General features: G+C 40.2%; 1 protein-coding gene across 1 annotated transcript in view; it reads right to left on the bottom strand.

Annotated features, from left to right (window-relative positions):
• SPATA17 (spermatogenesis associated 17) overlaps positions 1-19,520 on the bottom strand; it is a 144,786-nt gene that overhangs the window by 79,218 nt on the left and 46,048 nt on the right. The window lies entirely within an intron of this gene.

Consider the following 19,520-nt stretch of genomic DNA (forward strand, 5'->3'; position numbering starts at 1 on the left):
TGTCTGCTTTGCAGGAAGCGACAAACCCATATTTCCAGTAGAACAATCTGAGGAAAACTATGCAACGTAAAACTTGCAGAGATTTTCTCATCAATGGCTTCTTCCCATGGATTTTCTGCAAAAGGACCAGTCTGGCCCCAAATTATGCAAACTTGTAGAGTAAATTAATGTTCTATACTAAGCATAATTCAGTGTTATAGTTCACAGTGCATGTGTATTGAATTATTTTGACCCAGTTAAAAGAGGTTAGCTTGATTAATGTATGTTATTATTTTTCTTAAGAAACAGCTAGTTCAAATTAACCTGTGTGTGAAAGACACCAGCTTTGTTCAGTGATTAGGTGAGTAAATTCTGGCCTTTTTTCAGAATATGTTACATAAAATAAAAAGTGAAGACAAATGCACAGTTCATATGTCTGGATAGTAAATAAGACAGCAAAAAGAAATCTGGGATCTGATAATTCCCCCACAGAAGTCAACGGTAACACTCCCATTGACTTCAATGAGAGCAGGATTTGGCCCCTGGAGAACAAGGATCAAATCAGGCAAATATTTAAGCATGTTTATGTAACTTTAACTTTATTGATGTAAGTAATCCTACAGACAAGTCAAATTACCTCAATCAGTGTTTGCATGATTGGGCTCCAGCTTTGTAATGCTAGCTGTTATAATTATCATAATGTTAATTTAATCCACAAAAACAAGTGAAATGGTAATAAATGCCTTATAAATATATGAACTCAGTTAAAATAAATTCTTAAAGAAAATATGTATTAAAATAGTATCATTTTTATATTTGATTCATGCTACAGTCTTTCAAGTTTTCTTTACCAAAATATTAATCCACAACACCTGGTAAAATGAATAAAATGTTAAGTAAATCATGCATGTTTTTTCTTCAAATGTGCAAGACAAAAATAGAATGAAAAGGAAATACATTAAAGGTAGGAAAAGATGTATAGGTCTGTTTCAATCTCTGCAAATATTTTTTGTTGCAGTTTACTGTTAAAGGCTGCTAATACAATATTTCATACAAGGTTACTTATGAAACATACTGACGTTTAAAAATCACCATGCTATGCTTTTGCAGCAGTGTAATTTTTTTCCAACATAAGATTAAATTGCAAAATAAATGAATTACTTAGAGTAGCATGGCCCCCATTTTGCCACCCTTCTCTTGAAAATTGCTTATTAATATGAAAAAAAAAGTGGGAAAATAGCCTCTTTTACTTTATGCATAGCATTTTGGGGCCTCGCAGCCTGCAGACCTGGACTAGCTGCACATTTTAGATTGTGTTGGCAAGCGGGTACAATGACCTTTCTGACCTGCATCTCAAGGCTATTATTAATCGCTAAGTAACCTGGTAAAGCCAAACAAATTTGTTTCCATTGAAAGGATCTCTATCTGTGTCTGAGAATTTGTGCTGTACCAAACAAACCTCATTAACTGTGTCCATTTTTGACAAAGAACTAGGAGTTGGAGAGATTGGCGACCTTTCTTTGTCCTTAAGGTACAGACTTCAGAGCAGTTATATGTGGGTAAATAAGTATTTTTACAAGGAAACTCTTTGTTCTATATTAACCATAAATATTTTTTTAAAAAAGTGCATGTGTTATCGAGTTAACTTTTTTATTTTAGGCAACTTTATACTTAAATATTTGTGCACATATTCTATATTTTACATATTTAATACTGCATCTCGTTCTTTTTCATTAGATTCTTCCATTCAGCCTGAGTACCATTGTAAATAGCTGATAAACTGCCTATAAGTATATGATTATAACTTCTTCCTATTCTTATCTACTTTTACCCAACAATGAATAAGAAGTTATATTGTTCAAGAGAAAACTGGTGAAAATCCCCAAAGAAAGATATCAATAAATATATATGCATTTTATTACAGATTTAATTATAACAAAGGGTAAAATATTTGTTCCATGTCATCAGTGAGGATTTACTACATTATTTAGAATGAATTATTCATTACCATAATTTTTTCAAGTAAAAAAAAAAGTTTAGATCATTTGTTGAAATGAAGTTCAAGGCAATATATAATTTTATTAGAAAGTACTATCCTAAGATCATCACAATTCCTTACAAATAGCCACACATCTCTTCATTAATGTTCTACACGAAACCACTCATGAATGTAAGTTCTTTTAAATAACTATATAATTTTCAATATACTTTAAAATATTTTCAACAGCCTACATATTTTGCTAACATATTCTGTTTCAGTAATATTGTATGCGTAATGTTTACATTACTTTACTTTATTATAATATTGTTGACATATATAGTTACCTCTGATGGCTCTGTCCTTGAAGTCATCACAAAATGTAAAGTATGTATTAGTCTGAACACTACTATACGTATAGACTGCTTAGCAAAATTATACCAATTTAGATTTATTCTAAAATGATTTACACCCTGAAATCCCCACATGTCCTTTCTATCACATTTTAAAGACTAGATCTTAGTCCCATTAATATCAATGGTAATGAGATCAAACCCAAGGAATTAATGAAAAAGACGTTAAATATGACTCTATATAATTCACGGTATAATATTTCGGCTTCGAGACTATGCTCTCTGCAGTGGGACAGTTGGCCAGTATGTAAAGAGACAGATGAAACCAGCATATATGTAAAGTACATACTACAGACATTACCTTTAGACATCGTATATCTACCAATAACACTGAGATCCACAACCACATGCATATATGCTTGCGCACACACAAAAATCCAAAACTCACTGATGTCAATGGAAAGACTCCCAATGACTTTGATGGGCTTTGAATCAGGCCCTCCCTCTCAACTGTTTCTATTTTTCTTTATAAACAGTACTTTCAACAAGTAGTAATAAGTAATCCTTTCTCTGTGAATGCCTCACGCAATCAAGGATGTAAATAGTTCATATACTGTGTTAGCCCGCCCCTCAACCCCAACCTCTTCATTCATAGTGATCAGTATTATAACCTCCGCTTCAGGTCAAAACTTCCATTGACTCCTGTGGGTGCTCCATGTGTGGAAAGGGAATTTAATATAGTCAAATAGAATCAGAGAATCATAGGACTGGAAGGGACTGTGAGAGGTCATCTAATCCAGTCCCCTGCAATGAAGGCAGGACTAAGTATTATCTAGACCATCCCTGACAGGTGTTTGTCTAACCAGCTCTTAAAAATCCCCAATGATGGAGATTCGACAACCTCCCTAGGCAATTTATTCCAGTGCTTAACCACTCTGACAGTTAGGAAGCTTTTCCTAATGTCCAACCTAAACCGCCTTTGTTGCAATTTAAGCCCATTGTTTCTCGGCCTATCCTCAGAGGTTAAGAAGAACAATTTTTCTCCCTCCTTCTTGTAACAACCTTTTATGTACTTGAAAACTGTTGTCATGTCCCCTCTCAGTCTTCTCTTCTCCAGACTAAACAAACCCAATTTTTTCCATCTTCCCTCACAGGTCATGTTTTCTTCTTGTTGCTCTTCTCTGGACTCTCTCCAATTTGTTTTCTTTTCCTGAAATGTGGCGCCCAGAACTGGACACGATACTCCAGTTGAGGCCTAATCAGTGCAGAGTAGAGTGGAAGAATTACTTCTCATGTCTTGCTTACAACACTCCTGCTAGTACATCCCAGAATGATGTTTGCTTTTTTTGCAACAGTGTTATGCTGTTAACTCATATTTAGCTTGTGATTCACTATGATCCCCAGATCCCTTTCCACAGTACTCCTTCCTAGGCAGTCATTTCCCATTTTGTATGTGTGCAACTGATTGTTCCTTCCTAAGTGGAGTACTCTGGATTCGTCCATATTGAAATTCATCCTATTTACTTCAGACCATTTCTCCAGTATGTCTAGATCATTGTGAATTTTAATCCTATCCTCCAAAGCACTTGCAACCCCTCCCAGCTTGGTATCGTCTGCAAACTTTATAAGTGTACTCTCTATGCCATTATCTAAATCACTGATGATGATATTGAACAGAACCAGTCCCAGAACCGATCCCTGGGGACCCCACTTGTTATGCCCTTCCAGCATGACTGTGAATAACTAATCTCTGGGAATGATTTTCCAACCAGTTATGCACCCACCTTATAGTAGCTCCATATAGGTTGTATTTCCCTAGTTTGTTTGAGAAGGTCATGCGAGACAGTATTAAAAGCCTTACTAAAGTCAATATATACCACATCTTCTGCTTCCCCCTATCCACAAGGCTTGTTACCCTGTCAAAGAAAGCTATCAGGTTGGTTTGACACGATCGGTTCTTGACAAATCCATGCTGACTGTTACTTATCACCTCATTATCTTCTAGGTGTTTGCAAACTGATTTCTTAATTATTTGCTCCATTATCTTTCTGGGTACAGAATTTAAGGTGACTGGTCTGTAATTCCCCGGGTCATCCTTATTTCCTTTTTTATATATGGGCACTATATTTGCCCTTTTCCAGTCTTCTGGAATGTCTCTCATCTTCCATAACTTTTCAAAGATAATTGCTAATGGCTCAGATATCTCCTCAGTCAGCTCCTTGAGTATTGTAGGATGCATTTCATAGGCTCTGGTGATTTGAAGACATCTAACTTGTCTGAGTAATTTTTGACTTGTTCTTTCCCCATCATAGACTCTGATCCTACCTCATTTTCACTGGCATTCATTATGTTAGACGTCCAATCGCCACCAACCTTCTTGGTGAAAACCGAAACAAAGAAGTCATTAAGCACCTCTGCCAAATAGTTTTGTCAAGCTAGAACGTAACCGTCTGTGTTTTCATCAAGCTCTGTGGTGAGAGAAAATAGGAATTCTGCAGATGCAAAAATTGTTTTATATTAATTAATTTTTGGAATATTTTTCAAAAACTGGTCAGCTGTTTTGTGAAATTCCTATGTCAAGAAAATAAATATGTGCACTTTTGGTGGATGCTGTGTGCAAAATGATCTGCAAAAGACTGAATAAGCAAAGGAACATTGATGATAGTTTGGGAAAAAAGTACATTTGCTTGGTACCACTGTAGTGGGGACTGTTTCAATGACATCCAAAATGTGCCTATGTTTACGAGCTGATGTGCTCAGAGACACTTTTCATCGTGATTCAGATAAGATTGTGTCTAACAAATCTGTGAGGTAGCTGTTGACTTGTACATTATTGATTATTTCACATTAGGTTTTAAAATAAAAGTTGTTCATGTGCCAATGTAACTTACTGTTATTCTGATGTTTCATTATGAAACATGCAGTGGTGTTGGCTATGAGATGCAGATTTGGATTACCATGCTCCGGCTGTCTGTATAAAGGTTAAAAATAGATATAGAATATTGTTCCTGGCACTTTTGGAAAGGTCTTTAAATGATGATTTCAGCAATATACAGATTTTAATGGTGCTGCATAGAACAGCATCATTTCACAGATTTATACTGACCTACATTTATTGAACTTTATCAAAATATTGCATTTTGTTTGCGTTTTAACAGGAATTTTGTGATCTTGTGACCAGATAACCATAAAATCATAGTATTAATTAAAGTAAAGGGCATTTGAGAAAATCAATATGCAGTATAATTTGCCTAGAGTACCCAGAAGGAGCACAAAGTTATTGTGATTTGAAATAGCTTAGCCCTCAAATCATAAAATTCCTGCAACATAGGCAGTAGGTAACCTTAGCATAAGAGAAGCCAGCCTAAATCAATTTTACCCTCCCAACTATATACATCATCCTTCCCCCTCAAACAAAGAATATGGAACTCTAAATGCAATAACTGCAACAATTTCTTAGCTACACCAGTATATACCTATTGATTTAATGCGGTTGTACTGGTGTATCTGAGAGCAGAAGCTGACCTGCTGTATTAAAAATGGTTTGACTTTACCAAAAATATTCAGTAAAAATTAAACACTCCTACATGTCTAGCCTCGGAGGAAGAATGTAAAGCATAGATTATGGTGCTCTGTACACAGATATATTTATAACAGAAGACATACATTACCTTATATGTTAGATATGTGACATCTAGTTACCATTCCATTCTCTGCCTTATATGAGTCTATTTCCGCTCAGTGCATTCACTATGTACTCTTAATATTGAAATGTGCCCCAGCCTGTTTTGACCAGCTACACTGATGCCTGAGAGAAGATGTCATGCAACTAGCACAGTGGATTCTTGAGTATGTTTGGAAAAGAAAGGTGCCTGCCACAGCTGATTAAGCAGAAATAGGGACATCTTTTTGAGGAGGGACAGATCCTTAACAGATGGAGGAGTTTGGAAACTGTCTTGCGGGTGAGTTATTGTGGCCCAACAGTATTCTGAAACTATCTGCCTTGTATGTGACTCTCAGAAAGATACTCTATTTGTATTGCGCCTATGGCCTCTCCTGCCTAAAACCTTCCTAACTAATGGAACAATAATGTGCAGACTTATATAATATGCTCATTTGGCATACAAATGTGCAATGTTATATCTCTAATCAACCAACCATCCACATACTGTTTTATGTTCATTTCAACTATGTATTTGTGCATAATTACCTTTGTAAGGTGATGATAAGCATCATTGTTTTGTCTGAAAATCATTGAGGGGATTTTGCACTGTACATAGTTCATTATACAAAGTGGTACAAATCCAGTCCACTTACCTGGGTGGACAAGGTACAAAAAGCATTGGAACCACCCAGGGTCTCCTGTACAAGGGGCCAGATCATTGAGAGGAAATTCACATCCCCTGTATGCCACACAAAAATGCTCTGCAGCAGTACACAAAGCAGTACTTGGTTGGGCCAATTCCCCTTGTGTGTAGGAGGATACATGGGCCAGCAGCCCATGAACCATAGTAGAAGCTGTGCAAGGGCTGAATTGGTGCTTCTGTGTCCCACTGATGGTTTGTTGGGAAGAATTCAGTCCCAGCACCAAATCCCAGATTGGTTTGAAATGGCTTTGATGAGTGTGCTGATTCACACTGATTGGAGAGTATTTGGATTTTAGTGTGTGACACGTTAATTTGTGTGTAGATTGTGTTTTGCAAGTGAAAAGCAGCTTGCTTTTTTTTTTTAAGAAGCATATTAGGGCCCAATTGTGTTCCCAGTGAAGTCAATGACAAACTCCCATTTGATTTCATGCACTGACATCTCTGCGTGGTGCATGTTCAGTAGGTATGCAGACTTCATCCAGCTCTGCGTGCACTCTAGGTGAAGTGTGATATGCTTTATGACAAACATGCAGGAAGCTTTGTAACTGAGCAGACTTAGGCAAGTTCTCATCATAGTGCGTGGTTGTTTCTGCAACTGGTTGACAAGGTGTTCACGGCTTAAAATCTGTGTTGAGGCAGGTAAACCTTGGCTGTAATGAAGTCTAACACATCCCTTATGAATTCTATTCTCTGTGTGGGTTCCAAGGAAGGCTCCTCTCTGTTGATTGTTAGTCCCAGTGCAATGAAAAGTTGGAGCAATTTAATGGATTCCTCTACCTGTTGTGGTGACTTCCCTCAAACCAGCAAGTCATCAAGTTAAGGATGAACTATTATTCCATCTTTTCTCAAGTGAGCCACCACAACTACCAAACATTTGGTAAAGACCCTTACAGCTGCTGAAGCTCAGAAGGGTAGCATGTTGTATTTGTAGTGGGCCTGTCCTACTTGGAACCTCAGGTACTAGCTGTGTGCAGGGAGAATTGATATGTGGAAATATGCATCCTGCAGGTCGAGAACTGTAGATCAGTCCTGAGCATCTAGTGATGGAATTATGGAGGCAAGGATTACCATTCTGAACTTGATGAGGCAGATGAGAGTGTTGCGCCTCCTGAAGTCCAGAGGTAGATGCCATCCCCTTTTTTGTCTTCAGGACTAAATCCCTTCTGCCTATATTGCAGTGGAACTTCTTCTCTTGCTCCAAGAGACAGAAGTAATTCTACCGCCTGAGTAATAGTCTCTCGTGAGACAGGCTGCTGAATAGGGAAGGGGAAGGAGATGGGCAATAGGGACAGATTATTTTTGGAACCCAGCAGTCTGATGCAATGAGGTTCCTAAAAAAACCCAAAAAACGTGGCCCTCCTGCAAGGGGAAGTAAAGGGTAAAGATCCTGTGGACTAATTAAAGAGTGACTCTTGAGCATCATGTCAGAAAGATTGCCCTGAGGTTGTCGCAGCTGACAGGCAGATCATGTAGAAGCCTAAGTCTCCTCTTTCGAAAGTGCTGCCCCTTCCTCAGAGGCTTCAATGATCTTGATTGGAAAAAAGCTGCTGGTGGTGATCTCTGTCTGGAATAAAACTGAGGCCTTCTCTGTTTTCTTTAAGGAGATGGTATGTATACTCCTACCAAACAAAGACCAGGAGTCTTTCAACAAATGTAGAGCATCATCTGTTTTTGTACTGAAGAACTCAGTCTTCAAAGTGGACGTCTTTAATTGTTGTCTGCACCTCCTTTGGGACTAAGAGTCAGACTGAAGCCAAGGTGCCCTCCTCATGATAATGGAAGTTGCCATGGATCTTGCCAGGGCATTTGAAGCATGTAAAGAGAGCTTAAAGATAGATTTTGACTATCCAAAATTACAGCCTTGCACTACTCCTTGCATTCCTGAGGAAGTCTGTCAGCAGTCTAGAGGCTTGCGTACATGAATACTTAGTTGGCAGCAAGCTGGGGTGTAAATCTACCCTGCAGTCATGTGCAGTGCACTGATGGTATGTCTACACTGCAATTAGACACCCGCAGCTGGCCCTTGCCAGCTGACTTGGACTTGCAGGGCTCAGACTAAGGGGCTGTTTAATTGTGAGGTAGACATTTGGGCTAGGGCTGGAGCCTGAGCTCTGGGACCCTCCCATTTCACAGGGTCCCAGAGGCCAGACTTCAGCCCGAACCCAGGCTGTCTTAGAGGATTGGGCTCAGGAACCAGGTGGTGATCTTGAGCTTACCAGGACACCTCTGGACTCAGACCAAGCTAATTCAAGGGGAGGTCTTCCTTTCCCAGGTCTGATGCAGGCTATATAGATCAGCCCTAGAGAAACAGTTTGAGGTGAGCCTGTTTTTCCAAAAGTTCCTTTTAGAAAAGGACATACAAATCGAACTCCTTGTCAACTTGGTAAGATCCACCTTCGACAGGCTGGGTCTCCTTCTCAATGAGTGCAAATCAACCCTATCCCCTACACGGAGGATGGAGTTTATTGGAGCAATGTTGGACTCGGGCCAGGCCAGAGCATTCATGCCAGAGTCTCAGTTTTGGACAATGACAGACACCATACAAAGCCTCAAGCAGTACCCCACCACCACAGCAAGGAATTGCTTGAAGCTCCTTGGGCACATAGCAGCATGTACATACATGGTACAGCATGCAAGGCTGAGGCTCAGACCTCTCCAGGCCGGCTAGCATTGGCCTATCGGCCAGGGCATGATGGTCTGGACAAGATGGTCATCCTCCCGGTGCCAGTTCTGAAGTCATTCCACTGGTGGCTCGACCCACAGAAGGTATGCGCAGGAGTCCCCTTTGCCAAGCTCCAGCCCTCCCTGTCCCTGGTTACAGATGCGTCACAGTTGTGGTGGGGTGCTCACCTGGGAGACCTTCAAACCCAAGGTCTCTGGTCACAAGATGAGTTCTCGCTCCACATCAATGTCCAGGAGCTGAGAGTGGTCCACCTAGCATGCCAGACCTTCCAGGCTCACTGGCAAGGGAAATGCATGGAGGTGATGATGGACAACACAACTTGTTTTATATAAACAAGCAGAGTGGAGCTCATTCTTCTCCCCTATGTTGGGAAGTCCTCAAGCTGTGGGACTGCTGCATAGCCCATTCAATTCACATGGAAGCATCCTTCCTCCCAGGTTCTCAGAACGAGCTGGTGGATTATCTCAGCAGATCCTTTCACAATCACGAGTGGTCTATTCCCCCAGACGTGGTGAACAACATTTTCCAAATGTGGGGAGTTCCCCATATTGACCTGTTTGCCACAAAGAGAAACAGAAAATGCCTCCGGTTCTGTTCCTTCCTGAATCAAAGTCTGGGCTCCCTTGCGGACATGTTTCTCCTCCCTTGAACAAACCACCTGTTGTGTGCATTCCCTCCATTTCCACTGGTTCACAAGGTTCTGCTCAAGATCCGCAGGGAAGGGGCAGCGGTTATACTGATAGAACCAACCTGGCCCCACCAGCACTGGTATACCATGCTCCTGGAGCTATCAGTGGACACCCCAATCTCTTTGCCCCTGCTTCCAGACCCGATCACACAAGACAAAGGCCATCTCCATCATCGCAACCTCGAGTCTCTTCACCTCACCGCTTGGTTAAACCTCACGGAGCTAATGTGCTCTGAGGCCATTAGGGAGGTCCTACTTGGCAGCAGGAAACCCTCCACCAGGGCTACCTACCTAGACAAGTGAAAAAGATTTGCAATCTGGTGCTCTCAGGGTTGTGCTCTCCCGATGCAGGCTCCTATACCGCTCATCTTAGACTACCTATTACATTTCAAACAGCAGGTCCTCTCAGTATCATCTCTCAAGGTCCACCTGGTGGTCATTTCGACGTTCCACCCAGGAGCGGCTGGCCATTCAGTCTTTGCCAACCTGATGGTTAGTCGTTTCCTGGTCACCAAAACATCAGCAAGGAGAATGTCTGATCTTAAGGCTCTAACCTCCGACCCTCCTTATACCATTTTTTATAAGGACAAGGTGCAACTTAGGCCTCACCCAGCCTTCCTTCCAAAGGTTATCTCCCAATTCTGTGCCAGTCAGGACATTTTTCTCCCAGTCTTTTATCTTAAGCCTCATGCGGATAGTCGGGAGCAAAGGCTACACTCCTTGGACGTTCGACAAGCACTGGCCTTTTACATTGAATGCACGAAACCATTCTGCAAGTCGAACCAGTTGTTCTTGGCAGTTGCAGGTAGAATGAAAGGCCTCCTGGTGTCATTGCAAAGAATTTTGTCATGGATCACGTTCTGTATCTGGGAATGCTACGATCTTGCAAAAGTACCGGCCCCTGCACTGACAGCACATGCCACAAAAGCAGAGGCCTCCTCTGCAGCGTTCCTGGCCCATGTCCCGATCCAGGAGATTTGCAGAGCGGTGACGTGGTCCTCGGTTCACACTTTCACCTCTTACTATGCTATTACCCAGCACACCTGGGATGATGTGGTTTTCGGCAGAGCAGTGCTCCTATCTGTAATTCCATAAGCTCCAACCCACCTTCTAGTTAGGGCTTAGGAGTCACCTAATTGGAATCGACATGAGCAAGCACTCGAAGAATCAAGAACAGTAACTCACCTTCTCATAATTGTTGTTCTTCAAGATGTGTTGCTTATGTCCATTCCAAGACCCACCTGCCTTCCCCTCTGTCGGCAAGAAGGAACTGAAGAGGTGGTGGGTCGGCAGGGACCTAGATCCACCACCATGAAGGCGCCACTCCAGGGGGCTCCACAGCCAACCCGATAGATGCTGCTAAGGGAAAAACCTTCCGATGACTATGAACGTGGTGCACACACACCTAATTGGAATAGACGTGAGCAACACATCTCAAAGAACAAGTTATGAGAAGGTAAGTAACCATTTTGTTCACGGGTATTTTCTAAACATACACTTATATAAAACCAAAACCCATCAAAATGGTTTCTAGATTTAAAAAATAAAACAATGGAAATAGTTGCTTTTAAACAATTAAAAATTCCCTTCCATTGTTAGCAACCCAAACACTGCATCAGTGGGAACAAGGGCTGTCAAGCAATTAAAAAAATTAATTGCCATTAATCGTGAGATTAATCGCACTGTTAAACAATAATAGAATACCATTTATTTAAATATTTTGGATGTTTTTTACATTTTCAAATATATTGATTTCCGTTACAACAGAATAATAAGTGTACAGTGCTCACTTAATATTTATTTTTGATTACAAGTATTTGCACTGTAAAAAACAAAAGAAACAGTATTTTTCTGTTCACCTAATACAAATACTGTAATGCAATCTCTTTATCATGAAAGTTGAGCTTAAAAATGTAGAATTATGTACAAAAAAATTGCATTCAAAAATAAAACAATGTAAAATTTTAGTCTGCAAGTCCACTCACTCCTACTTCTTATTCAGCCAATCGCTCAGACAAACAAGTTTGTTTACATTTGCAGAAGATAACGCTGCCCGCTTCTTGTTTACAATGCCACCTGAAAGTGAGAACTGGCGTTCACATGGCACTGTTGTAGCCAGTGTTGCAAGATATTTATGTGCCAGATGTGCTAAAGATTCATATGTCCCTTCATGCTTCAACCACCATTCCAGGGCACATGTGTCCATGATGACGACAGGTTCTGCTTGATAACAATCCCAAAGCAGTGCGGACTGATGCATGTTCATTTTATTATCTGAGTCAGATGCAATCAGCAGAAGGTTGATTTTCTTTTTTGGTGGTTTGAGTTCTGTAGTTTCCACATCGGAATGTTGCTCTTTTAAGACTTCTGAAAGCATGCTCCACACCTCGTCCTTGGAAGGCGCTTCAGATTCTTAAACCTTGGGTTGAGTGCTGTAGCTATTTTTAGAAATCTCACATTGGTACCTTCTTTGCATTTTGCGAAATCTGCAGTGAAAGTGTCCTTAAAATGAAGAACATGTGCTGGGTCATCATCTGAGACTGCTATAACATGAAATATATGCAGAATGCGGGTAAAACAGCAGGGGACTTACAAGTCTCCCCAAAGGAGTTCAGTTGCAAGTTTAATTAACACATTATTTTTTTAATGAGCGTCATCAGCATGGAAGCATGTCCTCTGGAATGGTGGCCGAAGCATGAAGGGGCATATGAATGTTTAGCATATCTGGCATGTAAATACCTTGCAATGCCAACTACAAAAGTGCCACGCAAATCTCTGTTCTCACTTTCTGGTGACATTGTAAATAAGAAGAGGACAGCAAATGTAAATGTAAACAAACTTGTTTGTCTTAGCGATTAGCTGAACAAGAAGTGGGACTGAATGGACTTGTAAGCTCTAAAGTTTTACATCGTTTTGTTTTTGAGTGCAGTTATGTAACAAAAAATCTACATTTGTAAGCTGCACTTTCACAACAAAGACTGCACTACAGTACTTGTATGAGGTGAATTGAAAAATACTATTTCTTTGTTTATCATTTTTCCAGTGCAAATATTTGTAATCAAAATAATATACACTTTGATTTCAATTACAACACAGAATACAATATATATGAAAATATAGAAAAACATCCAAAATATTTAATAAATTTCAATTGGTATTCTGTTTAACAGTGCAATTAAAAGTGTGATTACTTTTTTTAATCGTAGTTAATTGCGTGAGTTAACTGCGATTAATCGACAGCCCTAGTGGGATTGATATTGATAGATTGATATTGATAGATGATATTGAAACTGACCATAAATGAAGCAAACCTGACTCCATTGATTTTTACTGAAAGGAATACAGATAGGGCCACATTGGGACCCATTCGTCCGCCCCTTGCTCTCACTGAAAGGTTGACAAGTGAATCTTGTTGATGTCAGTGAAATCACTTATGTGAAGGCTTGTCTGCTCTTAACACTGGTACAGCTGCACTGCTGTAGCGCTTAGTGAAGACTCTACCTATGTTGACGGGAGGGCTTCTCCCATCTGCGTAGGTACTCCACTCCCCTGGGAGGCAGTAGCTATGTCGATAGGAGAAGCCCTTCCATCGACATAGCGCTGTCTATATTGGAGGTCAGGTTGGTATAATTATGTCACTCAGGGGTGTGGATCTGCCATAGTCCTGAGCAATGTAGTTATACCAATTTAAGTTTGCAGGGTAGACCAGGGCTGAGTAATTAACTGCTCACCAATGTGAATAAGGAGGTCACAACCTGGTCTTAAGTAAACAAGAAGTATAAATAATTAAAATGTTGACTTTTTAAACTTCCTCCATATTTAATAGTCTAAAATGTTACAGGAAACAATGTAGGATTTTTAAGATAGCTTTGGCCTTTTTATTATATAAAAAAAGCCTAGATAACTGTTTATTGGGTTTTAAATATTAGATTAACTCACATTTGTTCAGCTACTAAATGAAGACTGCACACTTACAATAACTTACAAACTAACCTTTTCATTCTGTTTTTCAGCATGTCTTTGTGCGTATTTCCATCTTAAGAACCTGGGTCATTGGGCCTCAAAGCTATTAGCTCAATATAGGGGTCAATGGGCTTCAGCTCTCCTGTTCCTTTCCAAACTACTGCCCATTTACCTATTTTACTGCTTGGTGGACAGAAACAATTGAGCAGTTAAAGGGCCTTGCCCAGGAGACCTGCCACCAATGAGTTTTCAAAACTCTCACTAATTTTACATCTTATCATTTATATCAATCTGTTTCAAAAACATAATAATGGCAGCTCTACCTTCTGAGTCTGTAGGATTCATATGGCTCTACAACAGCAGTGCAGGAATCAGATGACTTAAGTTTCTACTTAATAAGTAGAGAGAGGATGAAAATAATTGAACAAAGACAAAGCTAATGTACAGACATGAAAATGTGCTTTATAAATTCTATCATTTGCAAATAAATTAATGTTTAACAAATGAAAGTCACACTCTATTCCTGCATAAAGGGCATATCCTGCCCCATCTTCCATGACCACAGAGTGCTCTTTACCGGAAGAATTGGTGTGAATCTGTTGTGTAATGTGAGATACAAGGTACATGTGGGTGCAAGGTGTGGGAGGGAGGAGAGAAGCAGAGGGGGCACACATTCTGCATGGCACAGAGCACAGAGTAAGAGAGCCCAATCAGTGACAGTTTGCAGGGGATAAATATAGGGTGAGCTGACCCATCCTCCCTTCCCAGTGAGCTCATTCAAGATCTTGTATAGGCTAGTGACTGCAGAGCCATTCCATTACTTGAAAGCGTAAATTCCTCCTCTCCTTGGCCACTTGCACATAAGCCCAGGGCTCTGAATTTGGACCCTAGTGTGTAAGTTCATAAGAAATGCATAGCTAGATCTTCAGCTGGTGAAAATCAGCATAGTTCCATTGAAATCAATAGATTGTGTTGGTGTAATATCAATTTATGATAGTTTAGGATCTGGTCTATAATCTAAATACAAACCAAAAAATTAACCTGTTGTATACAGTTCATGTTGCGTGATATGTACACAGTATGTCCTCAGAGATCTTCATATTTAAGTTTGCATTGGATACCAACTCATGCATAAAAGAGCAGCATCACACTAATTTAACACACACTTTTTCTAATGATTAATCCTTTCATGGTTAAATTTGTTGTTCATTGGGGAGGGGTCATATAAACACTTTAGACCTGATTCTCCATTGTCTTGTGTGAGTGTTTCCACCTGTGCAAAGTGGGTGTGAACTCCTGATTTGGAGCAATGCATAGGCTCCATGGAGCAATGTAGTGAAAAATCAGTTTTGTAGAGCCCTATCCAGACAAAGCCCTGCTCTGTACTAGAACGATTTCCTGGTTTTACTATATCAATATAGTTAAATTTGCAAAACCCTCATAGTCTGGAGGCAGTTTTATCAGTATAAAAATGCCTACACCTGTATAGTTTATGCCATTTGTGAACTGGGTTCAGTTATCCTTCTTTAAGTACGTCCAAACTAGGGCTATACTGGGGGAAAGGGTGCGGAGAATCACAACTCCCACTGGCCTAGCTAAAATTCCCAAAGCACTGCATACACTAGCATTTGCACAGTGATGACTAGAAGAAAGAGTGGATCCCGATCATCCCTGTGCACTGCCCACACTTCCCAAAAGAGAGTGCGTTGGATGGTGGCAGGTTGCACACTGGAATAGCTACCCATGATGCACCACACTCTGCTTGGACACACACACACTCCTAGTGAGTATGTGGAACGCCGACCCAAGGAACACAAGCGATATACTAACTGCAGTGGTTGCCAGCATAACTGGTATCTGCCAAAGTTTGTAGTTTCGACATGGCCTGATTCATTTTTATTCATCTTGGAAAGAAGTCTCCTACACCATGGCAGATATATTATAAAGCATGGAATTCACTGAGTACCCAATGCCGTTCCCACAGTAATTGGGTGAAGCTGAGTCCGGAACTACATAACCAGGATTCTATGCCCAGGAGTGGGGGAGGTTTGTGACTTCTTATATGATTAAAACTGGCAGCAAGTACCGCTGCTACAGGGGAAATACACTCTCAGAATAGGGATCAGCAACTTTGTAGCCAGAGAGGTGAATCTGGGCTAGATAAAAACTTTTGAAAAGTCTACTGTTTTGCAAATATTAAGGGTGAGATTTTCAAAAGCTTTCAATATTGGCTTAATACTCCTTCCTATATAATTTCTTTTTTATCAGTTTCCTCTTTTAACATAGTAGAATGGATCAGCTCAACAAATGTAATTCCTCCTTCTTTCTCTTTTCTCATTCTGCTTTGTTAAATGGGGAAGTAGGAGTTATTAGAAGTCATGCCAGTGTTATTAATCAAATGTCATGAACAACTGTGCTTGAGGAATGGGGTTGTTCTATTGCCTCCTTATACCTCTTACCATATAGTATTTGTCATGATTTAAAGTATTTAACTTTGCATGATTTATAAAGAAAACATGCTATTATAACAGATAAAGGTCATTGGCAAAAACAGATTTTCCTTCTTCAGGGTATTTTGAAAAAAATTGGCTGAAAAGTTTACTGTCTGACTCACTTCCTTTGATATCAGTGTCTGCATGTGTTTGAGGGAAAAAACAGGAAAGTTCATATAACGGGAAAGTTTATAATGGGAAGGGGTGAAGAAAAGAACCACAAAAATGATTCAAGAGCTGAAAAAATGTCTTACAATGAGAGACTTAAAGATCTCAACCTCTTTAGTTGACCAAAAAGAAGGCTGAGAGGTGACTTGATCACAGTATATACATACAGTAAAAGCTGTGTTATCTGGCCCTGTACCAACCAGAAAGCTCTATAAACTGGCATTTCTAATCTTCATAGAAAGTCCAGTTTATAGGCTGGTTGGCATGGGGCCAGGAGGCTCCCCACCTGGCTATGTGTGGCTCCCCGGAAGTGGCAACCTGTCCCGGCTGCTCCTAGGCAAAGGCTGTGGTTCTCGGCCAACGGGCACTGCAGAGCCAGCGTTCGGAGCGGGGGTAGCACACAGAGCTGCCTGCTGCACCTATGTCTAAGAGCAGTCGGGACAGGTCGCCACTTGTGGGGAGCTGCCCAAGGTGAATGCCGCCCAGATCCGGCACTATGAGCCCTCTCCCATCAAGTCCTCCTGTCCTGAGCCCCCTCCTGCACCCAAACTCCCTCCCAGAGCCCAGGCCCTGCACCCCCTCCCGCGCCACACCCCCCTAGCCCTGCACCGCCTCCCACACCCAAGCTCCCTCCCTCTTAGTTAACTGGCATTTTTCACTTACCGGCACCCCGCTATTCCCCCAACATGCTGGATAAAACAGCTTTTACTGTATCTTCCCAGGGAAAAAAAAATCAGGTACTAAATGTGTCTTCAGTCTAGCAGAGAAAGGCATAACAGGAAGCAATCGATGGAAGTTACAGACAGACTAATTCAAATTAGAAATGTTTCAGAGTAGCAGCCGTGAGGCACAAATTTTCAACAGATTAACTATAGGGACAATGTTTCAATAGAAGTGATGGATTTTCCATTTCTTGATGGAGTCTCCATCTCTTGATGTCTTCAAATCAAGGCTGGATGCTTTTTTGGAAGAAATGTTTTAGTCAAATACAAGTTATTTGGCTCAATGCAGGTGTAACTGGGTGGAAAACTACAGCCTGTGTTATATAGGACGTCAGACTAGATGAACACAATGGTCCCTCCTGGCCTTAAAATCAGTGAATCCATGAATCTCATCCTGAATTATGGCACTGGAATTATTTTTGTCCATCCCCAGTAAAAAAAATTTTTTTTTCTGTTTCGTGCTACAATCATAGCCAGTAAAAATGACACATTGACCTCTCTTAGTTCTGCTCGTGAATATTAATGAGAAGTAACTCTTCTCTTTAGATAATGGGAGGCTGTATTTTTAATTATCTGAAAGCAGTTGACAGTGATAAACCAGAATTATTCATTTTTTCTATAAAAAGTCTTTTCAAAGAATTGCTGTAGTAAGCTATGGAGTCCTACAGGTTATAAGTCAACACAAAGAGCCAGACTGTGACTTTTTGTTGCAAAAGTGCATGTCAGGGTAAAAAGGGCAGAATGACAGTTCCCCTCACACTCGCTGATCTTGCACAAAGATCAGTCAAAATACAGCCCCTGAATCTGGGGGCGTGGAAACAATGCATGCACCTATCATCCCAAGTCAGCAGAGTGAGCTGAGACCATGACTCTATACCTACCTCTTCTCCAGGCCACAAAGCAGACCAGAAGCACCAAGAGGCACAAGCTTCATTGTCCTAAAGAATAGGGCAGCCTGCAGAGCCCCTGTGCATTAAAGAGCTGGAGGAGCATGCCATCATTCTAGTATCCCCCTGTTGGATAATGAGGCACCACATAATACTTTACTCAAGGCACTGTCCCTAGCTAACCCTGAGCTTGCTCCTCAAGTGACCACCCAACCTGTATTTTAAGGAACAGCCCTTATTTGGTGCCTTGTATCCATGACCTATATGAAGAAGTATCTGATCAGCTAAAAGTATATTTTCTATCAATAATCAGGCAAAGTATCATACACTGTGATAAAAACATGATTTTGTATCACGTGGGCTGTTATGCCTTAAGTAGTAAACTCTGGTCCACATTTTTCATTTTCCTTTATTTCCTTGGGATGTAGCTGGTTGTCCTTTTTGACGTACTGTGTTCCAAGAGATTTCAGTAACTGCACATGTGAATAAGTGCTTGCTGACATGAATCAGAGTTGAACAATCTAGCCAACAGAGGACCAAATTCAATTCCTTGACCCACTGGTTGCACACAATTTTTTTTTACATAGAAATGAAACATTTTTTTATGCTTGTGTAATGTTTCTGTAAACTCATAACTTTAAATTGCTTACTGGATTATTAAATAGTGAACTGCAAGTTGAAAAGAATTTTCATAGAATTTTTTTAATGGCAAATAGCACTTTTTTTAATTAAGTGACCAAACTAAGGGGCATGTAAAATTCTGAACAATTTTAATAACCTAAATTGTTAAAATGATTGCTTCTAAAATATCCAGCTGATAAATATTTATATACTTTTCTCTCACACAAGTCTGTAGTTTTCAAGTTATAGAAATATTTGAAGTGCAGAGGCTTCCTTGGGTAACCTGGTCTAACCTGTACTATGGATGGCCTGTCATCTATCTACAAATAGATAAAAACTGAACTGCTATCATTTAATCAGTTACAACCTGAAAATTATATTTTGAAAATCAAGTTTATTAATATGTAATCTTTAGGTAACCATATTTAGCCTCCTAATTTACACAATATTTATGATGCTCTACATGTCCTTGAAATAGGGAACAGGGACACTATACTATGAAAAAGTGGTCTAGCTGCTGGAGTTCATAAATTTTGTTCAGCTTTGGATGAGTTCAAAGAATTGCCATGTAAGAAAAGCCTTACAGAGGGAATTTATCTGATTATGGCAGTAATAATTA

Source organism: Natator depressus, chromosome 3, assembly GCF_965152275.1.
Source record: "Natator depressus isolate rNatDep1 chromosome 3, rNatDep2.hap1, whole genome shotgun sequence".
NCBI classification, from domain to species: Eukaryota; Metazoa; Chordata; order Testudines; family Cheloniidae; genus Natator; species Natator depressus.